The 27308-nt window shown below is 47.6% G+C and overlaps 1 protein-coding gene across 3 annotated transcripts in view; it reads left to right on the plus strand.

Annotated features, from left to right (window-relative positions):
* Positions 1–27308, plus strand: part of LOC135399255 (endothelin-converting enzyme 1-like) — a 135130-nt gene that overhangs the window by 90044 nt on the left and 17778 nt on the right. For all 3 annotated transcript variants that reach the window (XM_064631092.1, XM_064631084.1, XM_064631101.1), the window contains exon 2: positions 20327–20434. The gene's annotated coding sequence lies outside the window, so the exon portion shown is untranslated. The remainder of the gene's footprint in view (positions 1–20326; positions 20435–27308) is intronic.

Raw genomic sequence — 27308 nt, forward strand, 5'->3', positions numbered from 1 at the left:
TGAGGGGTGATGATGGGAAGAGTACTGGCAACAACTGACAATATTTAGCAATGATGTGGTTCATCTGAAGCATTATTATCTTCACAACACTCCAAGTTCCAGAATCTGTGTCGAATGCCAACTGTATACCTATGTTATGCTGGTTTCCCGTTCTTTCCGAGTATCCTGCACCCTTAAGTGTTCGTGGACACGCTTCAAGGACGACACAGAACGTTTGCCAGACACATCGAATCGTAGCACCCTACAAGGAATCCATATCCCGTCGTGACATGTCGTTAACTAGGAACGTTCAACAGCTTTCCCCCTTTTATCTGTACCGCTGACGAGCAACCTTGAGGTGCGTGTCACTAATTTGAGGTTTCGAAAGACTTTTCTTGTATCTTCCTTCTTTTTTTGTGTCGTTGTGATGCGCAGTGTTTTTCATCTGTCAATTTACCGTGCGTCTTTAAAGTGCCAAACGTTGTACGAAGCAATCTAACGTCTTCCGAGGATTCGTAACTGCAATTCGGCACGAGAAAATAAACCGTCATGCAGTGGTTCAGCCCAGGTACGCTCAAGCAATTAGCCTCAGACATGCAGCCGTACCTGAATCAAAGCACCACAGGGAAAACTCGCTGACGCCAGCTGTCACCAACGTGCAGTGAGCGTCGCAACGCGGTTCTTTCTTCCCCTTTCCGCATTTACTATTTGGCCATGTTCTGACCAGCCTTGTACGCAACTTTAAAAAACCCAAGTTACTCTCTCTTAAATATTCCTTGAAGTAACTTGGTATCTTACAAATACTTTCAAAAGGCTGTATTTAGCATAGATCGAGAAGTTACCCGTCGAAAAGAACTGGTTACGAGTTAAGTTACCGTGTGAAACTAAGTTAATGTCGAAGCCTGAAATGTAACTTGCAGTTACAGATTTCCTTAAAAAAAAAGAACGCGTTAGTTCCAAGTTACTTCGGACACAAAATAGCACGACACAGGTGCAGCGCGCGCGAGCAGTTGAGTTAGACCTTGAGTTGCCTGCGGAGGAGTGCAACAGGCTTAGATCGTTTTCGTTTATGTCCAACAATTCACACGCTTTGCATCTTACTCCCTGTGGGCGCACAATGGTTTACTTTTCAATTGCAGCGGTTCTTACTTCCTGAATAGAATATTGTCATTGACTGAATATCACGTTTTATGACATAAAATGCCATGAAAGAACCAGAGCGAAAGCAAGAAAATATGCGGACGTGAGTGAAAAGCGAATTAAAAGTAACTTGGAACTTAGCTTAAGTTACTTTGACAAAGTTACCTGAAAAAGAAACGAGTTCCTCTGAAAGTTACCACGGCGCAGAAGTACCCAGTTAAGTTCAAGTTACCAATAAAAAGGAACTTAGTTACAGTAACGAGTTACCACGAACTCTGGTATTTAGTATCTTAACTTAAATACGTTCTGGTATTAGGCGGCGCCTTAAGTTTCGTGTGTACGCGAGACGATGGTTGGGCATGCTGATGAATGCCTCGGGTCTGTCCAAGCCAGGAAAGCGGATCAGTGTTTCGCGGAGTAATAACAAGCACGGCATCCTCTGTTTACGGAACACGCTCGGGCGCATTCCTTCCTCAGAGTGACACGCTAGCAGCGAACGGTACCATACAGACTTGTAAACAGGTGACTGGTGTACCTGGGCACATGTCTGTAAATCCGAACGGTCCCATTCGCTGCTAGCATGTCACTCTCAGGAAGGAATGCACCGGAGCGTGTTCCGTAAACTTTTGTCCAGCACTGTACAAAGAAAATATCGCGGGAAACCGAGCACATTCGAACGCTATGCGTGTTTTTATTTTCGGTTGTGTTTTAGACTTCACAAATTGTGTCTTAATAGTATCTTGAAAGTAACGAGCTAGTTTTCCGAGTATAAAGTACCGTATGAGTATAAAGTAGAGTATTCTACTCAAAATACTTTTCAAGGTAAAACATTGAGTGCTCTACTCAGTTACTTTCAGTAACTTAACTTAAATACTTCTTTTGAGTGTTCAGCATACAAGGCTGGTTCTGACGAATGATTTGTCTTTAATGGTCAGAAGCGCCATCGTGCAAAATTCACTTCGAGCAATTTAGCAAAAATTCCAAAGTCCCGTTTTTGAAAATACATGCCATTCATTCAATCAAAGGCGTCTACAGCGTTACTCGCTTCCCCTTCTTCACAACGTCCAGTACGGGAGATCAGAAGACTGGATATACGGCCAGCAACGCGGCAACAAATACGACCAGCAGCGCCCAAAGGAATGTTCTCCAGAGAAAGCGCTTGGATGCCCATCATTTTTCTAACGCACTGGGCTATTGATAAATGAGAAAATATTTCCAGCCTACATCTTCAATATTCATCAAAGCTTTACATTTATCTGTAACCCGAAACTCCCACACAAATGGCGAGAAGGAGAGCCGAGAAATACCGCGCGCAGCGGCTCCGAGCTCTATCGCGATCAAAGCCGTTTTCTCGAGGCAAATGTTCTTGTCTCTTTCTTTTTGCCCACAATTTTCCATGACCAGATATTGAATAGTCTAAAGATTTGCATTTCTGCCGCGGATCAACCGTGGAGGAACGTGGGCTGTTATTTACATTTTTTTTTGGCAGCGTCGTATAAGAGGCTTATTAGTTCGCTGCAGGAGGCCAAGTCATTTTCATCGATCAAACTTACATGATGGCGCCTCCTTCTTTCACAATCTCCGATGTAATCTCGACGGGGCTGTGCTTCGTGTAGTTTGCTCAAAAATACTGGTTTCAATCTGTCGATATCTCGTGCGTGGAACTCTGATATAAGGGAAAAGGAGTGTAAGGTGTTCACAACCCGTTGACGTGCGGGAGAGATTTCTCGAGGAATAAGTCGGTGTTTTCATCGCTATATGTGATATACTGACACGAATGCAGATAAAGTCTGTTGGCCTTGCGTGATGTTCTGTTGGCGTCTCTGCAAACGTCGACAGAACTGGCTTCCCTTGATGTCTTATGGTTCTTTTAAAGGTGGTGTCGGCGAGGAATGCGGAATTATAAGGTTAATGTGATGTCCACTTGGAGATACCTTCCAAAAAGAGCCCCCCCCCCCCCCACACACACACAAAAAAAAAGGTTCGCAAAATTGTTTCGTGTTTTTTATAAACCACTAAAAATATCGGAACCAATTACCAGCTTCCGGTTGAAACGGCCCTTCCCTGCTTCGCCTCTTCCGGTGACGTAATTGGCACTGCCGGCGAGATTCCCAGTCGCTCAACTGACGGCTTCGCCAGGCTGGTTGCTATCGGATACAACCGAAAGCATGAACGCAGATGTTTCTAGCGACTGTTCGGCAGCAGATTGCTAGTCGGAAGACCGCATCTTGTGACGGACAGCTTGCCTTCATAACGTGCCTTCATAACGTCGGTCCGCACCCTGTTGCCTGACTTCAGCCGGGAGCGCGCAGCCGGTTGCAAAATCCGATTAAAATCATCTTCTAATGTTTCCGACTATTTCAAAACGAAATATTCCGGTTACATGCATTTCATGCGCCCACTATTCCGATCGCACCTTCAGTTCAACTGCGTTTTTTGTCCGGACACCACCTTTAAAGAAGCAAGTAAATTTAATTTCGGATTGCTCGAAACCTGCTTAATTCGTCAAGCTGTGTAACAGGAGCGACCCCGTAGAATGCTTTCCCTCTTTGGTGTACACTCTTAAAACAGAACTGGCGCACTATGACCTTGGTGGTCCGTGAGCCATTAAAGCTCCAATCATCATCACCATAAAATAGAACTCTGTCATCATCATCACCATAAAATAGAACTCGGTCGCATAACATGCCGAAGGCCAACCACTGCAGAGAATGTCAACGTTATCACTCCTGATTTGTGCAAAGCGAGGGGCGCACGCTTTGGCGTGACACTTAAAGAAGCTATGAACTCTACCAAGCCAGCCCGCCGACTGTGTCGCCTCCAGACGGCGATTTTATCTTGTTGGCTGTGACACCTTTTGTATAGATGAATCCGATAGGTCCGTATCTTAACCACTGTATAGCTTAACCGTACCTTAACCTTTTTTGTGACAATTATGAACAGCATAAGTGCCACTGTCACAGAAAGGCGTACGCCTCCCGTTTTCAACAAATCCGGTCAGATAACCATATCATTCGTGATGATGGTTTGCTAGGAGTGTGCTATGCGGTGAAGTTCATTTTTAAGAGTGTAGGAGTACAACTGCAATGAGCTATAATGTAATGCTAGAGAGGATAACGCGTTGTGGGGTTTGGCGTGAAGAACTTTTTTGGTCGCACCATGTACCTTACGTAGCGCACATAACCATCTCAAAGGTAGTTGCCCGATGTAAAACTGAAGGAACTGCGAGCCGCAGTTTGATCCCTTAATGCGTTTGAAGGTCTCACAACACGGACACCGTCCACCTTCCCCCTGAATATCCCTTTATGAGGCCATAAACGAGCTTCCTGCGCGGGACCTGTGAACGCTATACGACTACTGAAGCTTCTTTTTTCCCCTTACAGCAGCCACGAGGACCTGTGCTCGTGCCGGAGTAATACAATTGCATACTATTTCTGATGATTTACAGAATCGGTACGTTTCAGCATGTCACATCCACAATCAACCCCAAAGTCGATTGTCGTGCCGTTGCCGGTGGCAAACTCCTCGAGTAAATGGTGCACACTATACAGGGTGTCCCAGAAAATGTGTCATTGAATTATAATAGAAAAAACTACGCCATCTAGAATCATGCGGTCAACGACATTTCTTCTTACTGGGGTTTTGCCACTTCCTGATGTGTATGTCTTGTGTCGTAAGTATCGTAATTATCTAAATATTTGCGAACTGAACTCGGAAATTTGCCAAGTAAAGGTCACTTTTTTACCCCACCAATATGAAGAGTGTGTAGATTCAGTCAAATTCACGGTAATTGACAGTGATACTCACGAGCTATCCCATCGGAAAAAATAGCAGAACATCATGCTTTTCGGAGCACCGAACCATAACGCGCTACGACTTTTTGAGCCCTATCGCTGTCAGTCCGACGAAAGGAGGTTCTAAAACCCAGCCCACAGAGTGATAGTAAACAAAGTGACAGTTCCTGAAATTGGGAGAGGGAAAGCATGATGAAATTTATTGGCAACAAAAAAAGGAAAAGGAAAGATAAAAGGGGAAAGGTCAGCCATGCAGCACGCCGGCTTGCTATTCCCTAAACAAAAACAAATAAAACGTACAAAAAGACATAAATAAATAAGTAAAAAAGAAAGAAACCCGGCTCACAGGGAGCCCAGGAGGCCCGTATCACGCAGAAAGCGGAGCACCGCTTTTGTGACACTCCACTGGCTAGCTCGCTGCACTGGGCCAAGGAGTGTTGCGAGGGAAACGTCCGTCCGTCCGTCCGTCCGTGCACCCAAGCTCTGAGAGGTGTTGCCAGAGCACGACCCGATGATGATCAGGATGGAGGAGCTGATGGGAGATATTGTCTTCTACGACGCAGCTGGGGCAAGTGGGAGATGGGACGCGGCCCGTTTTGAACAGGAGTGATCGGGTGAGGGCAACGTTCAGAGGAAGACGATGTAGAAGGGACTCTTCTTCGCGGGTACAGCGGCAGCCGATGACAAGCTCTAGTGAGGGGTCGATGGATTGCAGGAATGCATGAGGTCGGATAGCGTCTACAAGCAACTGGCGGGTGCCGTCGCCGCAGAGACGCCGTATTAGCAGGCGACACGCAGACACCGGGAGAGGCAGTAGGGGCACCGGCGTGGCCGCATTAAGCGCGGCGCGTCTCGCAGCCGCGTCAGCACAGGTGTGGCCCTGTATGCCCGGGTACCCACTGAAGGCAGTTACGGTGGCCGACCGAGGAGAGGTGGGCGTACTCCTGAAGTACCATGGCACGCAGATCACTCACGACACTCGGGTGGTGTGCTGACAAGAGTGCCAAAGACGCCTTGCTCTCTGTGAGGACGACTCGCATTAGGCACAGATCCAGCGATATGCCGCAGAGCGGCGAGCAGACCGCGCAGCTCCGCATCCGTGGAGGACACTGTGTAGGGAAGTCGGAGGGCCAGGTCACGGTTTTCCTGCGAGACGTAGAAGGCCGCTGCTGATGATTCATTCGGTTCCGACCCATCAGTATAGATGGCGCGGCTCTGCGGATAGGCCCAGTGCCGTGTATGCCAAAGGGAGTCTGGCCATTAGGAGGAGCCTAAACAAGAGGCTCGACCTGTCAATCAAACTTCATTTCATTGGTTACCGTTTTCTATGGGAGCTGCCATGACACCAAATTTTCTCCAAGATGGAGGATGGTGCTTGGAACGGCGAAGCGGAGATTTCGTGACAAAAAATTTTCACGGACTACTTTAGTTTCATACTGTGAGTATATATCCTCATGTACGCATCTGCAAAATCAGCTTCAACTTTCGCTCCGCCATCATTATTTACGTGAAAATGGGATGTTTCGTCGCTAACGTTAGGCCTAGTTAAGATCGTGATACCAGGAAAATAGCAAGAAGGACGACCTTTATACGTAGGATTTTGCATTATATAATTGCATTTTATTTATACATACATCTTTGCTTCTTTTTGATTCAATGTACTTACATTACGTGATATAAAACTTCATACCGGCTGTCGTCTGCTACGAAGAAGCGGTTGTACCGCCATCCTGGCCAATCGCTTCTGCCAGCAACCATTTCTGCATTTCTGAGCCTTCCTAACATGCCTCTCTCCGTGCAGATGGCGTTGTAAAAGTGGGCGCAAAATCCGTCGTTTTGGTCTGTCACCAGTGATATCCGTTTCAATCCAAATCCATCAATTTTCTCCAAAATGGTAGCGCCCAGTAAATAAGGGTAAGGTATAAGTACTGGATGGATGTAACAATAGACAACTGTATTTCGACCTGTGATTGGCTAGATACTTCAAAAAGTGGGTGGAGCCTCAGGTATAGGCAGGTCCCATTAATGGCCAGACTCCCTTTGGCATACACGGCACTGGATAGGCCGAACTGAGATGCTCGAGCGCGAGCTGGCGGGGGGGTCCAAGTAGCTTGCCGTTGTTGACCGCACTCAAGTGGGCATCGCCACGACTATAGCCAAAAAAGAGGGGGAGAGGAGAGTTGGCGATTTCAAAGTGAGGCATAGGCAGGATGACCGATACTGATGGGACGGAGGCACACTGTAGATGAGAGGTGCGCGAGAGTGGTCTTTCCGCGAGGCCCGTTTCTTGAAGAAAACGCACGAGGCCGCGAGTTTTTGAAAGTCGTTCTGCATAAGAGCCTTCGGGGAAGAGGACGTCCGTCAGTATGCCAGGCCTGGCGTGGGGAAGGTGAGTTTCCCGCATAGTATGGTATGCGCGGCATTCTGTCAGGATATATGCGATAGTCTCCGGATGATTACAGGGACCGCAACTGGAGTCCTCCCTGGAGCCGATCTTGAACAGTTGCGAGTTCGTGAACGCAGATCCCGTACGTAACCGATGGAGCATTGTCTGCATAACACGGGGAAGATCTTTCGTGGGAAGAGAGGGTCGATGATTCTGCATGATGTCCTGTATGCCAGGTTGACGCACTTCAACTAGCTGTTTGACGGCCATGTGCCTGTCGGTGTCGGCCGGAGCTGGTAAGGATGGGCTGCAGCTGAGGATGCTAGCTGGTCCGTTCGTTCGTTGCCTCTGATGCCGACATGAGACGGGATCCATTGAAGAGTAAGCTCACCTCCGGTTAGCCTATGCTGGGCACACGACCTCCTTATACAGCGGGCTAGGATGCTACCACACATGGGGTTCATCACGTTACAGAGGGCACTTCTGGAGTCCGTAAGCAAAACAGCCTTAGCTATTCTAGTGACTTGAACCGCAGCAGCTGCGTGTAACAAGGCCAGGAGTTCGGCCGTCGTAGATGAGACAGGGTAACGAACTGATTTCCCTTACCAAGCCATGTTCATTGACGGGATGTAGTACGCACTAGTAGCGCTCTCGGAACGGTGGTCAATGGAGCCATCCGTGAACACCAGAGTATGCGTGTGGTAGACGTCACTTATCAGGTTCGCAGCCGCCGTCCTGGCCACCAGGGGGCTCTTCTTCGGTAAACCCAGGACGTGAAGCGTTGTTGCGGGCATGAACTCACGCCATGGCGGCGCAGGTGGACTAGCTGGGAGCCGAGGAAGAGCCCCCCTGTTGGCTAGAGAGCTGGTGGCACTAGCCAGGCGTCCTAGGGATGTGTGTGTTCTTTGTTCGAGGTCTGTGAAGAGGGAATGCTTGTTGATAAATGTTGCAGCGTTATCCAGAAACTGGCGTCCTTTGAGCTCAGAGTGGACACTGACAGGCTTTTCCTTAGCTTCCTGGTACGTTTGGGTGACGCTAGAAAAGGTAGGGAGACCAAGGGCAGTTCTTATTCCGGCACGATGAAGGCGCTCAAGGGCCTGCCACTGTGTAGGCGCAAGGTATACGTACGTCGCCACGTAGAGAATGTGTGACAAGATATGGGCTTTGTGCAGAGTGAGCAATGACCGCACATTGCAGCCCCATGATTTACCGCTGATTCTGCGAAGCAGGTTGAGCGTTTTCTTTCCCTTGCAGATAATTTCGTTCACTTGCTTAGACCAGCGTAATGCGCTATCGATGGTGACACCAAGATATTTACATGACGCGCATGTTGGGATGGGAGTGTTAATAATGCTGAGGCTTGGGAAGTCTTTGCCCACGTACTTTCCACGTGGAATGCAAACGATGCATTTTGACTTCTCTGGCGACGCTTCCAGCCTTCTCGCAAGCAGCGCTGCACTGAGCCCGTTCAAGGCAATATCAGCTGTGCCCGCGAGCTGGAGGGCTACTGCCACAGGTACATCGTTCTTCCTCTGAAGGCTGGGAATACTGGCACAGACCTCGGGTCTGGCAAGCGTCCGAGTCGCCGGGGCGTGCAAGGGCAGGGAGAACTGTGCAGGGACGGACCCTTTGAGGCAAACGAGAGCACGACCGAAGTCAGAGACCGGGCGGTCTTCGTCGACGTGGCGAAGGTAGTGAAGAGGGTGCCGAGTAAGGTACCGTGCGAGAACGCGGAGGGTTGCGCCGTCCTGCAGGACATCGATCGGCGGTACGCGTGCCTCGGCTAGGACAGAGTATGTCTCGGTGGTCGAATGGTCTCCCAAGCAGAGGAGGAGGCTCCTGGCTTGGCTAAAGAGGAGATCTCGGTTTCTGCTTCGGCTGAGGCCATGCAAGATGGGAAGGCTATACGGGATAGAACCCAGCACGAGGGATTGGTGGACACGGCGGAGGTCACAGAAGGACGGACCCCATCGCGAACCAGCGGGGCAACGAAGAACCGCCACGTACCTGTTGATCTTGGTGGTGAGGGTCTTAATGTGGCGAGACCAGGAAAGGTCACGGTCGAGTACCACGCCCAGATACTTGCAGTACCGGACAAACGGCAGGGGTCAGCCCCTGACTCACATCAGGAGGTGGCAAAAACCTAGTTAGAACAAATGCCGTTGACCGCGTGACTCTAGCTGGGGTAATTTTCTTATTATGACACGTTATTATAATGGCACGTTTTCTGGGACACCCTGTATATACAGGGTTTCTTTTTAGCTGCAACAAATTTTCATAAACGGGGAGTTGCCTTAGGGACTGAAGGCAGCCTCGTTGATGGCACCGCTGACTGCCGAAACGTCGACCCCTATCCCTATATGTGTTAATAAACTCCCATTTGTGATTTCCTGCTTATATATACAGGGTGTCTTTTTTTTTAGGCGATACAGATTTTTCATAAAAAACTATAAGGGCTATAGACATGCTGTTTTCACTTCTATCATCTCTGGGCCGGCGGACGTTCTTGGCCATATGTTGCTCGACCGTCAAATGACTAACTACCTAAAAATCGTTAATTAACTTTTTAATTATAAAAGCTATGAAGTTGTCCCAATGAGAACATCTGTTCCTTTCGGTAACCTGATATCGTAGCCGTTTTCAGAACAAAAATCTGTTCGGTAGATCGTCCGCAAAAAATTCGTGGAGGAACGCCTTTTTTTTTTTTTACTTTGTTCATTGCGCATCTTCGGAGACGCGTCTTTCCTTCACCCCCAATGTGAGATGGTGAAGGAGCCTCATGCGTCGAAGATGCCGCCACAGTGCCGCCTCATGCATCGAAGATGAGCTTTAGCTTGCGGAAACAAAACAAAAACACGTGTATCAAGTGGCGCTGTCGGAACTGCCCTTATCTTGTGTTGAATTTTCAGTTAATCTTTTTCCAGGACGCAAGAGGCGACAGTGTGCTCTTTCACCTTCTCACACTGGAGGCAAAGGAAAGACGGATCTCCGAAGATGCGCAATGAACAAAATAAATAAAAAAAATTGTGTTCCTTCACGAATTTTTTGCGGACATTGGGACAACAATTCATTGGGACAACTTCGTAGCTTTTATAATTAAAAAGTTAATTAACGATTTTTAGGTAGTTTGTCATTTGATGGTCGAGCAACATATGGCCAAGAACGTCCGCCGGCCCAGAGATGATAGTGAAAGTGAAAAGTGAAAACAGCATGTCTATAGCCCTTATAGTTTTTTATGAAAAATCTGTATCGCCTAAAAAAAGACACCCTGTATATATACGCAGGAAATCACAAATGGGAGTTTATTAACACATATAGGGATAGGGGTCGACGTTTCGGCAGTCAGCGGTGCCATCGACGAGGCTGCCTTCAGACCCTAAGGCAACTCCCTTTTATGAAAATTTGTTGCAGCTAAAAAGAAACCCTGTATATACAGGGTGTCCCAGAAAACGTGTCATTATAATAACGTGTCATAAGTAGAAAATTACCCCACCTAGAGTCACGCGGTCAACGGCATTTGTCCTTACTAGGTTTTTGCTAGGGTTTTGCTACCAGGTGCGCTTGCGCTTACAGCGAATCGTCGACATGGCAACCGATCCCCGTTCTCCGCAAACGCAGTACGTAAGCGAACGGAATGAGTTGAGCCAACTTTCTCTACGCAAGCACCGCAAGTCAAGTGCCTAATAGGAGAGGATATATAGCTGGAGTGACTTTTTCGGGTTAAACCCGACTCCGCAGGGTTATTCGCCCCCCCCCCCCCCCGGAACTGACCTCCGACGAAATCGGGTTAGACCCGTCTTCTCCCCGAATTCCATTCACTATGAAAGCCTCAACTGACGTTTCCACTGAGGGCGAATAAAGGTCGCCACGTGTAACACATGTAAGAATGGGTCACTTACATTTTCAGAAATACAGCCATGTGTGTCAGCACTGTCTATGCCTTCGGGGATTAGAGCTCGTAGGTCACAAAAAAGAAAAAGAAAGATTAGGAAATGACTTAATAGACAAGAGGAGAAACAAAAACACCAAAATTGTCGCCCGATTTCTCCCCGAATTAGATTTACAAGTAGTGCCTGATCCCCCCCCCCCCCCGAATATGAGAACGGCATTTAATCCGAAGTCATTCCCTAAGGATATAGCGCATGCGCAGTGTGTGCGCGGGGAGCACACGGGAGCTGCCCGTTTCCTTTTTCTCCCTAGGTGGTACGCTGTGAACGGCGCTAGTTCATTGGAGTGGCATAGGGCTACAACGCAATTATGTGAGCGGGGACTACGAGAGGGGCAACATAAAGCCGTCAAGCTTTAGAAGCGTAAAACCGTGAACCAGCGTTAACCCATGCTGCGGCCACCGTACTTGGTCCAAGGACACAGTGCATCATACGCGATACTTGGTACGAGGAAAACAATTGGGTGCTTTCCCCGTTCCAGTGACTTTATCTTGCGGCCGAGCTGGTTGAAATCACATCACGCCACTGATTGGCACTACCACCCCCGTCATGGAATGACGTCGCTCTACTCATTCTGAGAAGGGTTCTTCGGAAGGAATGCGAGGGAAGGTAAAGTGCGTACAGGTCAGAGACATCTCTTGAGGGCTACAGGTGAGCTGCGATCGATTGTTATTGTGCAAGAACACAAACTATTTGTCGCACAACACGCCGCTGCCAAAAAATAGACTTGTGAAGGAGGATTTGCACTGGTGTCTTCCGGAAAGCTCTTTGCGAATGTATGGTTCAGTTTCATTGAATCAAGTGAAACAGAAACGAAAAGAAACCAGGAGTATTATTATACCAACAGCTTTTTCGATTCCATGGTTCGCTACCGTTTTGATAACCACTCTCTCTCTAATCGCGGTTGCACGTATGCGACAAAAGCGCATTGTGTCTACTTATCGCAGCGAATCCTCTCCCACCAGATCATGCCAACCAATACGCTGAAGAGGACTGGCGCGACGGGGTGCGATAAGCGGATACGATACGCTCCTGTCACGTTCATGTAACCACGGCTTCTGACTTGTCCTTCACTGGATAATGCCGCTCAGCAAGGAGGTACAGCTTGAAGCAGAGTTAACTGAGACGCGCCTCCGACCTGCGGAACAGGGAGAGGGACAATCGAGCGGCGCTTAGAAGAAATAAAGGGAAAATTGTTTCGACTATCCCACTCGTGTTACAGGGGTGTCCGTCGTTAGCCAGGCGATGTGAATGACGATATTACGATGTTACCGATGTTACCCGATGTTACCTTCAGCTGTGGTTATCAACGCGGTGTTTATGGCGGTTATGCAAGCTGCATGCTTGCTGATATATCGACGGGAAGTCATGTCGTTGCCCCGTTGGCCCCCGTCTGAGGAGAACCGAGTGCGACCGAAATGATCATAAGTAGCGTTGTGTAACTGAATGAAAAGGAATTAGTGTGTTTATGTGGCTCTTCTGAGCTTCTATTCTTTCGGTACTCAGTAGGTGAGCTTTGCTGCCGTTAGAGGTGAACGCTGACAAGGTTAGTGAGTTTTAGCGCAGCATACGTATAAATATATACGTGTACATACGTATACATATGCAGCTTTGCGTACGTAAGGGATAGCGTGGTGGTTCTGCGCACTGCGCGAAACTCTCTTTGTGTTTTGCGCGTGCGCAGAACCACCAACGCTACTCCTTATGTACGTATTATGTATTCCTTACGTATCCCGTACGCAAAGGCGATAGCCGTACGATGTACAAAAACTCACTCTGGACAGTACCGCATGCGCACGGTATCTGCGCATGCACGTTCGCGAACGGATCCGCGACCGCGCTAGTTGAAATAGGTGTATCCATATTTTGTCCGCGCAGATTTCAAATTGTTATTTTGCTATCCACAAACGAGGATTTCACGCAGATCTTCGCGGGGACAGGCGAATACAAACCGCACCTGCGCACACCTCTAGCTATCATTGTTGATAAGTACTACCAGCTTGCTTGGTGGGTTATTATCAATTTAATACACTATGCACGTACTTGGGTCCATTCTCAGTCATTTTAATTCTGGTATAGAACGCTACTGATGATCAATACGGGCGAGCAAGGTTTTCCCCAGATGGGCGCCAACGGGGCAGCGATATCGCTTCCCGGCGACATTAGGTACCATGCCGCTTGCATTATCGCCACAAACGCCGCGTTATGGTGAGCTAGAATGAATGGTGTGCTGAAGGGCGACAGAAACCGGGTCATGACGACGGGCCTGCCGATAGGTGGCTACCAAGGGCTCGGCCCGCTGCCGCTTCTTGCGCCCTCACGACCACGTGACCCCATGTGCAAAGAGCAAAGGGGAGCACCACGGAGTTCCCTCGATGGGCGAAATTGAAGCAATCCATGGCAGATACGGGGGGTGGGCATAAAAAAATGTGGGCGTGCTGATACGTCACGCTTCGCAGATATGATTCCGTGGATATGATTACGACGGACGGACGAGTTCGCGTTTGGAATGTTGTGGTAAAGGCAATGTCTCAATGCGTTCCAAGGAAAGGTCACTCTGCTTATCTTCCGTTTTGGGACGTTGTGGAAGGCTGCTAAAATTTTGGCTGCAGTATTTTTTTACACCCCATTGTTGTACAACCCAACATAATTGCGCTTGTCGCATAATGCAGTGATACACCGGTGCACAATGTATAAAGTTTTGGGCGCGAAAGACTGACCATCGTGAGACACGCTCCGAAGGTCACACAAAATCCTCCAAACTCATGCTGAAATTTTGTTTTAGACGTCATTTCCGAAAACAGCGACATGTACTAATAGATGCAGAGTATTTGAAAAATGAATCAGATACCTAAGCCAATTCCTGACATCAAATTATGCAAGCTGAAGAACATCTCCTTATTTACCTCATAACATATGTAATCGCGTTGTTTGACAAGCAAAAGTCGCGGTGTATGTATTTGTCGCGAACCTCGTACTAAAGGTAGCGGAAGGTGACATCCTGTTTAGACAGAAAGTCACATCCGGTAGGAACACACTGTCTCTTTTATACCTTCGTCGTACAAGTGAACGCTTTTGCTTACGATTTCGGAACAAGGTTTATACACTATGTCACTGCTCTCCCCCTTTCGGGGCTTTTCGCGATGCAACAAGCTTTCTATTGAAGAATATGAACACCAATACACGAAACTGATGCTGAAATTTTATTTCACAGTTGATACATAATCAGAATGAATCAGCTGGACTAGAAACCATGGTACCAAAGGGAAGAACAAAAACAGTTCCAGCAGAAGAGACTCTTCCTACTGGATGAAGTGAGCGTTTCTCAAAACGAGGGCGCACTCTCAACGCAGCACCTCTTTTAGTGTTCGCTCCATGCTGATCAATGACCTGTACTTTTTTTTTCAGGACGCCACCACAGAGCAGCTAAGTTCGCAAAGTACCTCATGGCGAATAAAAACGAGAGCGAGAGACAGAGAGAGAGAATTTACATGACTTTAGTGCTCAGGAACAGGTATCCTCCTACCAAAGCCGTCCAAATTTTGGAAGATAGCTTCGGCAGAACCAGCAACCCCAAACGGGGTTAAATCCCGGCCACTCCGCGAACGCTGCTGAACCTGCGGTGATCCTCCTGGACCTGGGGGTCACTATGTGTTAGAATGTGAGGTGCCCTTTTATGCTGGCAAACCATGCCGAGACTGGGAGGTGACCCGGGTGCGAATCTGGGCACAAGCTGCGCTGTCTGAGGCTGGGCTTTCCTCAAACACTTTAAGACAAATGTCTGCACAGTTCCCTATGAAATCTGTCCAGAACGTTTTGTGACTCTCCACTGGTTAGCTCGCTGCACAGGGCCAAGTAGTGTTGCGAGAGAAACGTCTGTCCGTCCGTCCGTGCACCCAAGCTCTGAGAGGTGTTGCCAGAGCACGGCTCGCTGATGGTGGTGACGCTGACAGTGCAGAAGCTGATGAGATATAGTGTCTTCTACGGCGCAGAGGTCCAGCTAAGGGGTTCAGAACAGGGTGAATAGAAAGGCAAGGAAACGTCGGGTGGCTTATCGGTAAGCGATAACAAGTGGAGATGTTGCCGCATGCTTTGATGTAATTTATATCGCATCAAATACATTGCGGTGTAGTACATATGATCGCCGTATTTGATGAGGCAATCGTCTGTAAAGTACTCCGCGATCCTATACGTTTGTCAGCTGGCCAGTGTCCGAATCAACGAGGGTTTACCTGACCCTTGATTAAATCGTCGAAAACTGTTTATCCGCACAGTTGGTGCGCTTCCCTACTCATTCCGGCCACTACCCGGCCTAATACAATGTGAAAGAATACGCATCACAAACCCTGACCAGGTGGATAATTCTTGCACTGCGCACGAGTCCGACCTGTACTCTAAACTGTGAGTCACTGAAAGAAACGGTTTCTGAAAACTGTGTGAAATGAGAAAATATAATATCCAACGATTTGTTCCTGCTGATTTCTCTATTGAAACCGTGCTGTCTCGGTCATACTGTGAGGTCCTGTAGTGGCCCCTCCCTTACCTTCGACACACAAGCCTGGCATACTTGTGCCTGGACGCGGTCCTTATGCGATAGCCGATTTCGATCGCGAGGAAACAAGCACTGTTAGATTGCAAGGAATAGCCATTGTGCTTCGTCTAACCAAACCTACCCGTACTTTACAATCAGTGATTTATCGAGACCCCCTCACTAAATCCCTCAAATGTTTGGCGTCAGGTTGTGGATTAGATCCCGGCCGAGGACGCTAGAACACAAGTACAAGTTGTACAAGTTGCTTATAGATTGTGCACGCGCAGCGATCGCGCGCCCAACGCATTGCCAATGCTGCTGGAAGGGTTTCTCGAAGCGCAGGGATTCCTCGGGGCTGAGCGAGAATACGGCGGTATGCACAGACCGACCACTGTTGCATCGACCACGTCGACCACTGTTGCAGCCACTGTAGCGACCACTGTTGCAGCCACTGTAGCGACCACTGTTGCATCGTTTATGATCATGGTTGTCTCACGACATAAAGCAACAAATTATCAATTGCAAGTTAGAGAGAGAGAACCCCCCTGCAGCAAGCAACGACCTTGTACTGAGTAAGAGCTCGTGACGCCCTGATAAGCCATCCATCGGCACCATCGGCACTGTTCCGTTTCTTAGCCGGCGCGGTGCGAACCTCTGCATTCCATGGGAAGGGCATGTGACTCGAAACAGAAGAGTGTACCTCGGATCCGCACAAAAATCCTTCCGCGAGGCGCGCAGCGAGCGTCAGCGCACCCATGTAAACAATCGCACGTGGCCGGGTGCCACGGCCGCGACCAAGCGCGCCCATGCATTGGATAGGCCGGTAATCACACCAGTCATTCTAGCTCACCATAGCCACGTTGATAATCACAGCTGAAGGCAACACCCTTTCCCGCATTCGGAGTCAATGGGCGCGTTAAGTAGCGGCTCCTGAGCGCATGGAGCGCGCTTCTTTTTACTAAACCGGACATCTCCTTCTGCGGAGTGCGGCGCTCCCGCGCTCCTACCCATACGTCGGTGTGCTTCTCGCACTCCCCATCCTCCTCTCTGGTTGGACCCGCATGCACCTTAATTAATCTTTTTGAGGCTGCAGGCAGCCGGATCGGAAGACGGCTCTACCGGAAGAGAACATTGAGTGACACCGAGAGGCCTAGAGGCACTTTGCACACGCAACGTGCACCCATCACGTGCACGCGCAACGCTCTCTTGTCTTCAAAACCGGTTTAGCAGAGGCTCCGGAGCGTCTGCTTAACGCGCCCAATGGTTCACAACACGTTGGGCACTCCCGTAGTACGATTGGGATAGTCCAAGCGCCGTCTCCAGTTAGTTCTGCCAAGCACCACTAGGGTGGCTCTCTTGTCTCTTCGCAGGTCGGAAACGCGTTCAAGTTAACTCTGCTTCAAGCGGTACAAGATGAAGAGGGCTTTTCAGAGACAGAGTGGCGGGCTGCCTCCTCAGTGATAAGTAGCCTCGAAAGCTTATTGAGTTCATTCTCAAGCTAATGATATAGAGGAAAAGCCTAATTTCGTGATAGGGTATATTTCACGGGGTATACTTCACTAGTGACCTCAGCTGGAAAGCACACATTCAACACTTGGTTTCTGATGATAACAAAGTTCTCGGGTACTTCAGACGTAATTTGAGATCAGCACCCCCCAGCCTCAAGCTAATGACTTATGGAACCTTTATACGTACCAAGCTTGAATATGCCGCCGCAATATGGAACCCCTACCAGCGGACTCTTATTGGAGAATTTGAGGCTGTTCACAACAGGGCCGTAAGATTCATCACATCCAACTATTCAAGGTTCTGCAGTATTTCCGCATTGAAGAGAGACAATAACATCCAGCTATTGGAGACTAGGCGTAAGATTGCCCAAATATATCTTTTGCAGAAGCTTGGTTATATGGGTGCGCCTTGGATAGACATCGCTTTCTGTCCACCAGGCCGTCCGCTGCCGCGTATACATCACCCCTGTTATATCGTTTTTCCGAAAGAACGACTGCATTTTTAAAGTGAAGCATACCTCATGCGATTTCAGAATGGAACAAGCTGCCTACATCTATTGTTAAAATAACCAACGCTGATCAGTTTAGATCCGCTATAACTGATTATTTTCGCTTAGTGTGGTTATTCATTATATGTGTGCGGGGCGCGATTCAGTAGCATTTTAGTAGTTTTTCTTTGCATGGGGGGGGGGGGGGGGTCAGATTTTCTTTTCCCATTGTTTGTAGTTCGGTGTATCGAGTGCATATATGATTTGAATTTTGTTTGCTGCCTTTACATACCCTCTTGCCTATCTCCCCTTTCTTATCACAGATTATTTCTTCTCTGTTATCTGTAACTATGTGCCATTGAGTGCAGTTATCTGTTATGTATTTTGTTTCCCCCCCCCCCCTTATGTAATGCCCTCCTGGGCCTTTAAGGTATGTTAAATAAATAAATAAATTTAACAGGAAGTGCGCTTCGCAGTGACATAGCTTTTTGGTTATTATTTCCTTGTTGCGATGCTCGAATTTGAAATGGAGCTGCAAGTTCTGACTTTCGTGTCCCTGTGAAAAGTGTTACCGCAATACAGATTGTTAATCATGATTAAAAGCGGTCAGTTAGTTCACGTGGGGCAAACATATGTACTACACGGGGACATGGCACAAAATATGCACCACAATTAGTGTCTTACTTTTGCGAGTAAAACCCAGTACCCACCCAATCGGTCGTGGGAGCGTTAAAACTTACTTTTCTCCTAGCGATCTTCATACATTATGGCACCAACACACACAGAAAAACGATAAAGAGAAAGAAACGAGGAAATAATTGAACCGGCAAGTCCATCTGCCGCATACACGCACGTAGTATACTCCGACAACAAATCCTAGCACCCGATTTCACATCGGGCAACGGGTTGAGTAACCGCATCCAATTTTGATGCCCTGGATTTGTGAAAGGCATTTAATCCAAAAACGTCAGAGTAGCATTCATCTTGGCACAAAATTGGACACATCCTATTCGACGAAAGATAACATCGGTGTGTGTGAAACATTGTTGAATTTCGCGCAAGGGTGTCCCGAGTTTCCGAATTATTTAGCTATGCACCTCGGTGCCCTTGTCATATAAGAGGCTGCAAAGCGATAAAGATTTGGTTCAGTCTACTGTTTCAAGTTGTATTGCGTGGGACTACAAATGCCCGGAACGCTGAAGAAGGACTACTGTTCTTACTTTCTCAATATAAAGATGAGTAGCCAAGAGACAGACTCACAAACGAACAACGAGAAAGTCCCAGATTGCCTCAAATAAAAGGTAGCAATAGCACGAAGGAACAGTAACTCCGTTCGTCAAGTCCAAGCTCATCCTTATCAACTTTGTTGTTTATCCTTCCCTTTTGGGTCATTTACTTCCGTCTGTACCACAGACACGCGTGTCACTCCCATAAGCCTCTTACCGCAACTGTAGCACTTCCTCTACTTCTGACTAACTACATTCCACTGCACCGCGTCATCCCTCCATTGCTTGTGTAGGATGCCACACTGCTCGGGGATCTTGTAAGCTACCAGTCGCCGTATGTTCTAGGGAGTCGTCTCTTAAGATAACTACGGGCCCATTTTAAGAAAAGGAAGCCATTCCGCAACAGGAATAACGGTTTCTTAGGGAGCGACCCACGTCAAAAGTGACGGGGAAATGTGGAAAAGTCTTTGAAGCGGAGCAGCTTAAGCACCGCGGGAAATAGGCGACGCTATTTGCGACATTTGCTGGAGCGAGAGCTGCCAAATGTTCACCGCACTTGGCATCGCAGTGTGTGTGTGTAGCTTCGAGGAAGAATGCTCCGACGCTTCGTTCTGACACTTTCGTTGAACACTGTTGGAAAAAAAACTCGTACAAGTGGATTATTTTATCCCCGCCTGTTCCTCTAAATAGTAAACCGTACGGCGTCGTTTCGTTGCGAAATAAATTGCGCATGCGAATTTGCAGATTTAGCGTGGCGCCTTTCTTATCAGAAGATGACATTACAACATCATTAGCTTAGCTGCCGATAGAAGGAAAGTCTCAAGCTGTCATTTGTTGCTGTTGTTTCTCCGAACCTTACAATCATTTTCAAGCAACCTTTTTGAGCACCTTATGTTAAAAAAAAAAAAGAAAGAAAGAGAGAACAGAAATGAAGAAGCAGAAAACCCAGGAGCGATTCCGAGCAGCAATAGGAGGAGTGCTGGCGGGGAGTCTCCTCATCTCAGACCTGTGCTGACTTCTAGCAACACCAAGGTCGACCCACATACTTGCGCATTTCACTGCGCAGAACGGTGCGTGTTATGCACCGCGTGAAATTGCATGGGAGAGCGTGGATAAGACGGCGAACCTGCATGACGCTATGATCAGCATTTGTCCCCGGTCCGTCTATTTGTTGTCCCGTCGTCATCGGCGGCGTCCTGTTCGTTTCTCATGTTCATGTCATTTATGCACTGAAGCAGTTATATCTGACGCTGCATGAATCCCGTAACCTCTTTTCCTAGTTTCTTGAACTGTAATTAGCAAATGACATGTCTCTTGTCCATTCCAGCTGGTTGCATAACGAAAGCACGAGAACGCAAGAACGAGAGACGGCAACAAGCCAGTGAAGAAGACGAATCTTCTTGCAGAGGCTAGTGAAGAAGCTGACACACTACCGGTGAGCGAAATTACACTCTTACGTTCCATGTATTACACGAACTTGAGCAATTCTATGGTAGCACTGCCTCTTGTCTTAACCGTTTTCATATGTCGGGGCGTCAACAATCAGGTAGGAAAAGATACCTAAAAGACGGAAGTAGTTGGGGATAAAAGCCCAGTTACGTCCTTGCTGCGTGGGGGAATGTGTGAGCGAGCAGATGGAACGCGTAGGTAGTCTGGCCTGCACTTGCGACAGTGTTCCAAACCATGCCGAGAAGACCATGCCAGGGTTGGTGTCGTCGGTAATATACGGGAAATTTCTGGCGCCCACTCTTGAGCTCTGGGGCCGGAAGACGTTGGCTTTTTTTGTGAACTACTTTATGCACAATCTACGCAACCTTCTACGTTCTACGTTCTACGTTCAAAGCTCGGTAGTGCATAAATAACCGCTATTTTTCGCAAATTTGTTGCGTTCAAGAATGACAGCGGATGTATCCGCAGGATAATTCCGTACGCCGCGTCCCTTGCCTGTTTGCGCATTGCCGGCTACGCCCCCTATCCGCAGCGATACTTATCCTTTAGAGACTTTAGGTGCACTATACTCTACTCTACTCTATACGCCACGGGTCATATTCGTCACGTACGGTGATGAGAAGTATTTGAAGTACCAAGTGCTCAAGTACCTAAGTATGCTTCTGGGTACTTGTACAGGGTGTGTACAGATAAAGTATATATTCACAATTGAAACGCTCTGCTTGCTCGAATCTGACGGTGTGGCTTGTACGTACCACTCACCTTTCAGAGGTTTGATTTACGCGGGGCGTTCAAGTCAAATCGGGACTTTTCATTTTTCGCAAAAGTAAAATGAACTTACAGGCGACAAATTAGTTTTATTTTTCAACGTAATCTCCAGCTGCACTAATGCACTTGTCCCAGTGTTTTACCGGGATTTGGATGCCAGCAGCGTAGAAATCCTTACCGACGCGTAGCAGCCATGATCGGACCGCATTCTTGACCTCGTCGTCGCAGCTCAAGTGGCGGCCCCCAAGGAACGCTTTCAGTGGCCCGAAGAGATGGAAATCGCTGGGGGCGAGGTCTGGACTGTAAGGGGGATGTGGCAGCATCTCCCAGCCAAGTTCCTGTAAGGTGCGCGGTATGCGGGCGTGCATTGTCCTGTAGGAAGAGGACTCCTTTGGTGATGAGGCCCGGCTTTCCGAAACTGGAGATGTTCATGAATGATAGTGTTCAACGTTCCCGCAGAAAGGTCCGTCTTTCGAGGCATTTCGAGACATGTTATCCGTCGGTCCTTGAGGATCAGGCGCTCCACAAGTTGGATGTTCTCAGGAACTCTGACACTGGGCTCTGAGCCGCCCCGGCCGGGATCGTCCTGCACTGATGTACGGCCGTCTCGGAGCCGTTTGCACCACTCAAACGCTTTGCTGCGATTAAGTGTATCGTGACCATACTGAGCCGGAAGTCTTCTGTGAATTTCAGATGACTTTACGCCTTCATTCACGAGAAACTGACACAAACATGACAATTCGCTGTTCGATGTGCGCGCTCACCTCGTTGTCGACCATCTTGCCTAGCACGTGTTTTCTGTTTTGCACAAACTTTAGACCATTACGTGGTGAACGCGGAGGCCTGTCGCGTGTGAAAATGATGAAAAAGAAACAGCGGGAGCCATTTGTACACTCAGGAGACAGCAAGTCCCGGTTTGACTTAAACTCCCCTCGTACAATTGGTGGGGACACTCCCAGACTGCCCAGCTGTTGTCTGGTGACCTCGAGAGAAGTCAGTGTGCCGTCACCCAAATAGGTTACCAAACCAGTAGTAATGTCCGCTTCCCACTCCCAGAAGCTCCCTTTGAAAATCGCGGCCCTTGCCATAAATAACTGGAAGCCACTTTGCAACAAGGATCGGCAATCGTCGTATCAAGTATTCGCGAATATGTGTAACAACAGACAATTTGAAAATTCGCGAAAAATTGTCCACGCAAAAAAAAAAAGAAAAAAAGGAAAGGAAAAGAACAAAGGCAGGTTTACAGTAATTTGAATTGGAGCGCGCACAGCAAACAGCTGCGCTAGCGCAACGTATCACTTCTCGAGTCATCCATGTGCCCACTAACAGCACTGGGGTCAGTGAGGTGGGTTTGACTGCGCAAATCAGAGTCAAATCAAATTGTAGCACATTAAGCTACTGCGGAAAGTAACTATCCCTCGTGTCCAGGTTGTAGGCACAATGTAATTAAATTACAGTTAAGCAGTTTGGAAGGTATTTCAGGCGCAATAATTAATTGCGCTAAAATTAATTAAAGTAATCTATACACTAATTACCTCACAGCCCTGTTCGTTGCTCATACGTGGACATCCCAGATGTGATTATGGGGGTCGAGTAAACTATGGGAGCGAACTCTAGGCAATCAATATGGCGCAGTGTAGTTTATAATATATATCGAGGGCCTGCATTTGAAGTCCACATCTAGGAAGGGATGCAACTAAAATCTAGTTCGTCTGCAGAAAGAATTTGATTCCGACTCCAGCTCCGACTCCAAATCCGACTCCAAATCCACTCTAAATCCCTATGCAAAAGCCCGGTTCATTCCAAATCCATCAGCAAACGCATGATTCAATCCAAACCCGAATCCTCGTTTACAAAAGAGATTCAACCAAAATTCGTCTTTGAAAACTTGATCCAGCAATCCCAATCCAGATCTTACCCATTAATTGGCTGTCAACATATCTAAATCTAATCCAAATGCATCTCATGTAGATTTAAGCAAATGCTGGATTTATGGATTTCTTTGAATATTGTCTAAGACAGCCCAAACTAAAATATATGGCTAAAAACGGCTGCAGAAAGAGAATCGCTTCTGACTCCAACTCAGACTCCAAATCTCTATGCAAAACCATAATTCAATCAAAATCCCTCTGCAAAAGCAAACTCCAAGTCCAAATGCTCGCATAGAAAGAAAAAAAAAAAAGGAAAGAAAGCAATTCAACCTAAATCCGGAAGGTGGGAACGACAAGGTCAAACGAAAAATGAAAAAGTAAACAAAGGTCAAGACAAGGCGAAAAGTCAAAGATGGCGCTTAAAAGCACGGTGAATAGCGACAGATGCGACACTCACACATAATTACGCACATTCCGAATGCCAAGGGCCTCTCTAACAAGACGCTTCCGTGTTACCGGCTCCCTAGCAATAATAGAGGTCTCCACCCTGAGTGGTGTACAGCTTCGACAAACTTACAAGTGGGCCGCTAAATTAGAGTCCGGGTTATTTCGATGTTGACCTAGTCTCTGGTTGATACACTGTGAAGTTTGTTCCAACAAACACAAATCGCACTCTAAGGAAATAGAATACGCAACATTTTTCGCGCATGGGACGAAATTCAAGGATCTGTGGTTTGTGGTATAATTTAGCTATAGGAAAGGGTGTGATGCGGTCGAAGTGAAAATCTTGGACCGCTTCACACCTTTTCGTAGTTTTAGTTTTTTGAGTTTTACTTATATTTGTGCGTCTTTGTAAACATTCGCTAGTTTGAGCGCTTCGTGTTGCGTTTTCTTTGTCTTCTCTCCATTGCTCGGGTACAGCTCGCAGCAGAGTTAACTGGAACGCCGCCCCGACCGGAGGAGCGGGAAGAGGGCCACCCTAGCGACGCTTAGGAGAAATAAAAGGAAAGAGTGTTTCGACTGTCACCATTTTTGCTGCAGGGGTGTTCGCCTTGCCATGAGCTGTTAACGCCGCATTACCCTTAGCTGTGGTTGTCATCGTGACGTTTGTTTGGGTTTGCGCCGATTACGTAAAGATGTATATGGTGGCCGATGTCGCACGGATGCGATGCCATTATCACACTGATACACGTGAAGGTGGCCGCTTTGGCTGTGTGGGGCATTTTCAGCATTGTGATAAAACAAATGACGAACCGAGTCTAGTCACAAATTTATTGGATTTGCTGTCCACCTTCGCGTGTAGCATAACATCGCATTCGTGCGATATCGGCCAGCATACACCTTGACATAATCGGCGCAAATCCAAACAAACGTCGCGGTGATAACCATAGTTGAGGGTAATGCCGAGTCAACAGCTCAGGGCAAAGCGGACACCCCCGCAGCACAAGTGGGACAGTCGATACACTCTTTTCCTTTATTTCTCCTAAGCGCCGCTGGGGTGGCTCTCTTCCCGCTCCGCCAGTCTAAGCTGCGTTCCAGTGAACTCGGTGTAGAACGACGACTTGTGCCAGGTATCATATTTCTTGTCCTTTTTATTTAACAAGCTATGCGCAAGAGAAATAATAAATAAAGAAAGAAAGGCGTGTAAGAAACTTCACCACGTGGAGCAAGTTTAAGCTCAATGGAAGCTCAACGTGGGAATCTCCATTCTGTGCTATCGGCCCCCTGCTGCGCCACCGAAGGTCGAAAGCAATCCACTATGTACCGGTAGATGTCGCGGGACCTGATTTTGTTATGACGTGAAACACAAACGAATGCCGCCCCCCCCCCCCCCTCCCTCCAGTCTCTGCAACTTGGTATTTCCGCTGCAAGGCATATCTGACGGCCTCCAACGCCACGCAGCGGTCGTCAACACCCCCGTCACATTACGGTGATTGAGTACAGGAATACTAAAAACGGCTCTTTCGATGAAAAGGTCAATGTGGAAGTAGTGTACACTAAATTTGTATTCAACGCTATCTCAAACTTGAAAGGTGACGCGGGAATGCACACCTGAATATGTCCGCCGTCCAATTCGTTCCAATAATGGGGACATCTTCAAGGTGAAAATTAAGTAAGCCCCGCTCTCTTATCTATTATGCTGTGGCGGGTATACACGCCGCGACAGATACGAGTATATGTTTAATGCAGAATGGCATTCCACGAGTAAGACGTAGCGTGTCTCTGGGCGGTGGTCTCCTGTAAAGCGTGCTTTCTCTGCACTCGCACTTGTACGCAGGAGAAACAGACGACAAACATGTTTCTGTCCGGCTCTTTTAGTGAGCTCTTGCTGCGCTATTGTAATGGGGTGAGATGAGACTGAAATAAGGCCTTCGGGTCGGTTTTAGTTTACTTTTCAGGCAGACATTAATGCATTGCAATTCAAAATAGAAAAGTCTGAAGCGTTGCGAGCCAAAGGGCAGCGACTAAATGAGGAGGACGATGCCTGGAGCTGCGTACAGTCCATGACTTAATTCAGCCATCACAAACGCATTCTCGGAATAACCAGTTCAAATACTTTTGGTGCGCAGGTCACGTAAGAGCACTTTGCCACCCAAAACGCGCACAGAGAAGTCACCTCGAGCGAGCGGAAAATAAAGCAATTTAATAATTGCATGCTCATTGGCTTTCTCTTCTGAAACCGAATCACGTATGGAGTACGACAGAATGCATTCTACAAGCACGTACTTAGATTTGGTCTTGATGACGAAATACCTCAGCGCATGCTTTTTTCTTCTTTTTTGTCATATTGGTGTCATCAAGCGTCACCCCTGTTCGGGATGTGGCTCCCATATCTGCAGGAGCTGCAAATTATCCGCCCGTTATCAGCTGACCGTTTTCTGGAGTGTAGTTAAGTCCTTTCCTATCATCTGTTGAAAAAACCCATAGAACCATCTGTATGAGCAATCACATGGAGCTCATATATGTGTTTATTGTACGAGCAATCATATGAGCTTCTATGAGCATGGATGAGCTATACCAGCACTCTCATACAGCCTATGAGCCATATGAACGTTATCATACAGCGTATTCATGTGCATGAATCCACATGAACAATCTGAGCAAACGTGTAACATGCATGATTAAGCTAAAATTACAACACGTGATTACAAAATACCGGTTTATTCAGGTACTGGCGCGACGCCCTCAAAAAGCTTGCCGAATACTATTTGATGAGCTTTTTCCGTTTCTGTACAGGCACCTTGGATGCCGACGGTTGTGCATATTTGACGAAGGTATCTGTTCAAAAAGAAAGAACAAGATTAGAACTGCCCTAAATTTCTGCGCCTAGAAGTATTCCAGTTCCCACAGCTTATACAACCGTATGGGTTCATGCTGAAATGGACATGGTCAGGGCCTGTTTCTCATCCCAGCGCATAGATCACACCTTCAAAGTATTAAGTTGTATTTAGTCAGCCAGAATAACGCACGAGGTCATTTTGCCGATTAGAATTGAACGTAACCTTCCTCTAATGCTGGTGACGTCCAATGAACGCGGTTCTGAAATGTTTGCGCAGTGCTTGCAAAACTGAGTGCATATACTTGTTTGCTGGCCACTACAGCAACAGGTTAGTGACACAGAGTGTTTGTGGCTTGCTTCACTTTGGGGCATCCAAATACACACTGTTTTGGAGCATGCTAACGTGCGATTTCGGTGCGCCCTGGAACACGTAGCCACAAAATTTTGGTACAAGAATTTAGTGCACGACTTTATTTTAGACACTCTATGCACACATGTAGAGGATTGGATTGGATAGAGGTTTACTGGCGCATGAGCAACTAAGGCTATAATGCGCCAACGCTGTGCATGTAAAGGCTATCAGTGATAGGGGCGGATCCAGACCCTCAGTTTTTTTGGGGGGGGGGCGGTTCCTTTGTCGAAGCTCGTAGTGGGGGAGGGGAGAGAGGGAAATCCAATGTATAAACTGACGTTTGGGGGGGGGGGCATTGCTTTTCTCATATTGCTTATATCTGCGCACTTAGCGCGTCGTTGGCCTTGCCGTGCGGCTCATAACATTGCTCATACTGCCCATAACGTTGTTTATACTGCCCATAGCGTTGCGCATACTGCTCATTGGTTTTCTCATATTGCTAATTTCTTTACACATAGATAGTTCTATGATTTTTTTTTCAACGGGGATGATACGTTATTTTGCTTCTAATGAAGCATGATACGACTTT

The sequence above is a fragment of the Ornithodoros turicata genome, chromosome 1 (genome assembly GCF_037126465.1).
Source record: "Ornithodoros turicata isolate Travis chromosome 1, ASM3712646v1, whole genome shotgun sequence".
Classification (NCBI taxonomy): Eukaryota; Metazoa; Arthropoda; class Arachnida; order Ixodida; family Argasidae; genus Ornithodoros; species Ornithodoros turicata.